The sequence below is a fragment of the Rhinichthys klamathensis genome, unplaced genomic scaffold, assembly GCF_029890125.1.
Source record: "Rhinichthys klamathensis goyatoka isolate OS25496 unplaced genomic scaffold, OSU_Roscu_1.1 h1tg000548l_1, whole genome shotgun sequence".
In the NCBI taxonomy this organism is placed as follows: domain Eukaryota; kingdom Metazoa; phylum Chordata; class Actinopteri; order Cypriniformes; family Leuciscidae; genus Rhinichthys; species Rhinichthys klamathensis.
In genome coordinates, this window is record NW_026607019.1 from 588,254 (window position 1) to 594,253 (window position 6,000).

Here is a 6,000-nt window from a genome sequence, read left to right on the forward strand (position 1 = left end):
AGTCTTAGATCAGTATAATCCCCATTGCTGGAGGATTTATTAATAATATTTTGCCGGGGCACAGCACAGTAGCCTAGCTATTTCACTGGGTGGTCTGTGGCACAACAGGAGAGACGACAGTATTTGGTTAGGAAGGTGTTTGTGTTTGTACGTGCGTGATTCGTGTTAGAACAGCAGCAATTGTGGTTCAGAATGTGTGGCGGTAGTTGGTGCCCAGGCATAGTAAAACTTGAGACAGAAATAGGCTCTGATAAAAACTAATGATGTGTCATCGCCAGGGGGAGGGGCTTAAACAGGATCGCACCCTCCAACGCTGCAACAGCCGTTTCTCATTACAGAGGGGAGGGCAGAAGAACGGTAAAGAGTGGACCGTAAATTACACTTTCATCCCCCTTCCTGACCATAAATTCTTGCGTCGGCTCCATGGGACGGAGCTCTCCCTCTCGTTCACCCTCTCTCATCCCTCTCCCTCGTTTCATCTCTCGCACTCCTCCCGCGGCCTATTCGGTCCCCCTCTCTGCCCATAATCCACGTTTAACATTATGATTGAAATCACCATTAAATCAAAATAGACAATTCTTGTTTTTTTGTGTGTGTGGAATTGCAGCATTTACTATAAATGATTTATCTGACTGTGGACATTTTTTGCACCCTCGTAATCTTTAATCAAAATAACGTCCCCTCCTCCCACTTGCAGCAACAGGTGTGTTCGACTTGATGTGGTGCTGTGCAGACCGACCGATGTATGACATCAAAGTAGGCTATTCAAAGTGAGCGATTCGAAAGCATATGGAACTGTCTGCTCTCCAATCGCTCTCGCGGTACTTTGATGTCATGCACAGATCTGCGCATCTCTTCTGATGATGTTTTTACTGACGTGAGGGAGGGGCAACATGTAACTCACATGAGATCACACAAAAGCACGTAAAAACAATCTAATTATTCAATCAATTTCTGATGGACAAAATCAAGTCCTGTTTTGCATTTTTTTTTCTGCTTCAAGAACCTGTGATATACATCACAGGGAAGAAAAGACTATCGCAACTCAGTGGTGGCTGGTGGGTTTTAAGATACTAACTAGGCTTTATGCACAGCTGCACTACTTCCTGAACTTTAGCCAGCTCCTTTGTTTCCTGTCTGCCATTATTGGACAAACTGATTAATCCAGGTGTGCCTGATTATTGTCACTGAGGCCAGGCACACCTGGATTAATCAGTTTGTCCAATAATGGCAGACAGGAAACAAAGGAGCTGGCTAAAGTTCAGGAAGTAGTGCAGCTGTGCATAAAGCCATTTGTAGCAGTCTGGGGATCCCTATTCTCATGTAGACCGACAACAGAAGGTCTGGACCCCATAGCAGCTTTCATTGGCCAAGGACCGCCAAGGCCGTCTGACACAAGTCTCCCGGCTATCCTGTAGATTTCAACCAATCAGATGACGACTTTGAAAATCCTGAAGTTTCCAATTTTGTCTGCCATTTGCATCAGATGTGCAGCCAATAACGTCGAGGCTGAGATTAGGGGTGTTCATCCTCAGTTAAAATGAATGGGGTTGGGGGGTGGTATAATTGAAACTGGTGGGGCACAAATCAAATCTTTTCACCCTTTCATAGCACCAGGCCTGCGAGAAATATTGTTTCCCCTCCTTCCTCAAATGATTTCTATCACAAAAGTTTTACGACTTTTGGCGGAACACAAATATATACAATATAATTTGTTCTTATTTTTCCTCAACTTTTAGGGGCTCCAAATATTGACAAACCTGTATACTCTTAGGAAAAAGGTTCAATTGGCTTCTTGTCTCAGTTTGAACCCTTTAAGGTTCTACATAGAACAAGTGAAAGTAGAATGGAAAAATGTAATATTTGAAAAACATCACAAATATGCCCTCATCTGAATATTTCACCTCATGAGGGCCGAGCATTTTTGCTTAGTCACAGAACTCAAAATGTCCCCCGTCCTCCCTCTCAGGTCATAGACTCCACCAGGGCAAATGAGGCCATGAGTCTCCTGCATGTCATACTCTTCGCATATAAGCCAGTGCTTTCCCACTGTTATTACCAATTACCCAATTTCTGTCTTTCTTTCAAATCATAACCAAATCCAGCTCTCTTCACATGAACTCAGGGCTTCCCCAGAGAGAAAACTGCTCCACGGTTTTCATCTCTCCTGCTCTGAAACACAACAGCCTCTCTCGTATGGATCGAGATCTGAGGCGAGGGAAAATGGGGGCCAAAAAGGGATGTTTCTAAAGGGGTGCCTCTGGAACAGAGAGTGATGGAGTGTGTGGGTGGTGGTATTTCTTCGCTGGCACTGTGTGTGTGGTGTCTACCAGTGCAGGAGGTATAGGCCTATCTCACCCACTGGGACTCCAGAGGTTTTTACGAGATGCAAACATGCAGGCTAAACATAACTGCACAGCATTATTTCAAAGGGAAGAATGAAAACAACTACAGAACCTTTCTTTACAATCACTGGCTGACGATTCATGCAAGCTTGTGAGATGACGGGCTACCAGAAACAGCCCTCCTCAGCAGGTGCAGACAGGGTATAAAACTCCTGTGCGTGTCAGGATGAGACTGCTGGAGCCAAGAAGTGTGCTTGGCTTGCCTGGGAACTCCACAAACTTCTGCTTCACCCATCGGAGAGCAGCGCATTAGTTGAAGAATTGTTCTTGTCGGGTTTTCTAAATCAAGTTTTTTTGAGACTGATGCAGCCTAGGCTGCATGGTCAGCTTTTTTGGTTGTAAAATTATTATACTCTGCTTCTATTATATTGAAATGACACTGGCACAAATGTTGTTGTTTTTTCATTAAAGTTTGCATTAAATGGAAACTTCAATATTCATTTGTTCCCTATTGTGACGTAGGCCTATATCTCAGTGAAACGGCTTCTCGATCAAGAAAAAAATGTACGGCGGGACTTGATTTTGTCCATTCGGAATTGATTGGATCATTGTGGTTTTGCTATTGCTGTGATGTCATGTGAGTGACAGGTTTTCCCGCCCTCGCGCCAGTGAACACGCCATCAAAGAGAAGTGAGGGGAATTTATTTTGATGAAAGATCATTTAAAATAAATACTGCAATATTCCTTAAAAAAATATTTCATGCTAACTTTAATTCAATTCAATTCAAAATTATTTGTATAGCGCTTTTCACAATACATATTGTTTCAAAGCAGCTTTACAGAAAGTGCATTTCAGAAATGTACATAGAAAAAATAAAGTTAGTTAATCATGTATTAATTTAGGGCATAACATATCGCCGGCGTCGAGTCGTCTCTTCACAGGCGTTTAGTCATCTCATCGCAGATGTTGGGGCATCTGAAGTCTCCGTGAGAGGCTGGATACAAACTGGAACTGACGAACGCCATTTACCTCGGGACTAGCGTCCCGAGATAACAGCAGGAAAGCAGATGGGAAATAATTAGCATAGCTGCTGTTCATAATATTAATGCATTCGATCTGATTCAGCAGTGGTATAAAAGGTAAGCATTATGTAAATGCTTGGCTAAAGAGATGCGTCTTTAATCTAGTTTTAAACTGGGACAGCGAGTTTCGAGCCTCGAACAATATCAGGAAGGCTATTCCAGAGTTTAGGAGCTAAATGTGAGAACGCCCTCCCTCCTTTAGTGGACTTAGATATCTTAGGAATCACCAGAAGCCTCGAATTTAGTGATCTTTAAGAACGCGATGGCAATAGAAGGTCCATTAAATACACAGGAGCTAGACCATTTAGGGCTTTCTAGGTCAGTAGTAATACTTTGTAATTGATACGGAACTTAATAGGTAACCAGTGTAGAGATGATACAATTGGTGTTATATGATCATATTTTCTTGACCTAGTAAGAACTCTAGCGGCTGCATTTTGCACTAAGCTTGTTTATTGCGGATGCAGGACAACCTAATAAAGCATTACAGTAATCTAGTCTCGAGGTCATGAATGCATGAACTAACTTAAGAATCTGTTCTTTTGCATCCTAACTTTTCATTGTTTAGTAATAAAATGTGGTAAAATGTATTCTAACAATGTCGAGTTTACCTTGCGATTTCATTTAAAACGGCCCAAGAGACGCACCGTATCTTTTGTAGTTTATGAATGTAAAAGTGTCTTGAGTTTTGACAATAACAGGAAAGTGCTGCCACTTAGTGGTTGTTGTGCTCCAGCACTCCTCATCTGAGGGTCTTTGTGTACAAGACGTTCTAATTTAATATGGTTTGTAATGATTACTTGGGTAATTTTGTTGGCTATATAATTTTCTAAGGTTATATGAGATTGAATCTACATTCTAAACAATAACAAATAATGCCTTACAAGTAGCAACAAGATTAACATTTAGAATGTGTAGCCTATAATAAAGTGGCTCCAGCATTTACTTTGCTAGTTTTTTAATAGGCTATTCTAAATCAATAGACATAGGCTACTATTCAGAAATAATAGACAACAAAACATATATTAAAAAATATTTGGACAGTTTCAGTCAAACCTATTAGCACATGTCAATGTGATTATTTATGCGAACTTTAGGGCACCCACATTCAAATGTAGGCTACACTAAAATTAAAGGTATTTTCCAAATGTATTTATATTTTACTGTAGGTTCTCACATACATATTTGTTAGAACAACTTTACAATTTAGGGCAAAGAAATTTGGAGCAACAGTTATGCTAACAATTACAAATTCCGATAATTATTTTGAGGGTAGGCTAGGCTATATAATAATCATTTTATTTATCCATTTAGATTGAACCGTGGCCCGTGGGTCAGACACGCACCACAAATAGCCTAAATCTACTCTGAACGCACAGAAACATTATTTGACCAACAGAGGGCGCTGCTCGCTTTAGCAGCTTCACAACGCGTTTTCTTTTATGCATCTTTGTCATCATTATCATCTTCAAAGTAAGTAACTCCCTAATGCATTACATACAAGAGATTCAACCTTTTTTTGTTGTTGCTGTTGTTGTTGTTTTCCATCCATGTAATCAGAGAGAAACGTGCATCAATTCTCGCATTTTATCTTTCTGTCTTGTTTTTTTTTAGTCGTATTTTGAAAAATACTGCCAAGCACTTGTCCAGAGACACATCATGGAAATGTTATTTTAGGTCTAAACAAGACACACCCTTAGAAGTTCATAGAAAACTATGAATTTTAAATGAATTTATTAAAAGTTTGAATTTAAAATTCAGTCAAACAAGTGCAATATGTTCCTCTAGGGGACTGGACACACTTTGGAAGGATTTAGGCCTACTAGCTTTTTCGCAATTGTTGCGTTTCAATTATGTGTTGTGCTTTAGTTATGTGAATGAAACCAACCTTAAAATAGGAACCAGTAACAGCACACCCTTTGAAATTGAGTCAGAAGAACACTTTATTTTCAATTAATTCAGTAACAACCATAGACTGTAAAAAAGGTAATAACACACACCTTTTGATGTTGAGATAGAAGGCGTATGTTTTAAATAATTTATTAACAGGTATGAAATTAATTAAATAAATGGTGTGTGTTCTGAATTCCATATGAGAGTATGGAAATGTTGTTCTATGAACCAGTAACAAAACACTCGCATTAGATTTGAGATGTATTTTAGATCAATTTGTTTGAATAGCACATTTAAATATCAATAGCATTTCTTCTGCATCACATATTATAGTCATTCCAACTGAAAGTAGTTCTTTTATAGACTAGCAAGTATTAGGACACACCCTTTGGCTTTTGTATTAAATTGTACATATATTTTATATTAAAGTTTTAAGTAATAACACTTATATCACCATTAATACCATTACTAATTGTCATTGCTGTTAATCTTTATTCTAGTATTAAAGTTTTTAGCAGCTAAGCTATTATAAAGTCTAGCAGTTGCAATAGACATCGAGGCAGATGAAAACACAAAAACAGTGTTTTAATTCTACATTTAAACTATAATCGAGCACAGCATGTTTCTTGTCATTATGCTAAATCGTTACCGATCTATTGAAGATTTCCTAGGCTCAATT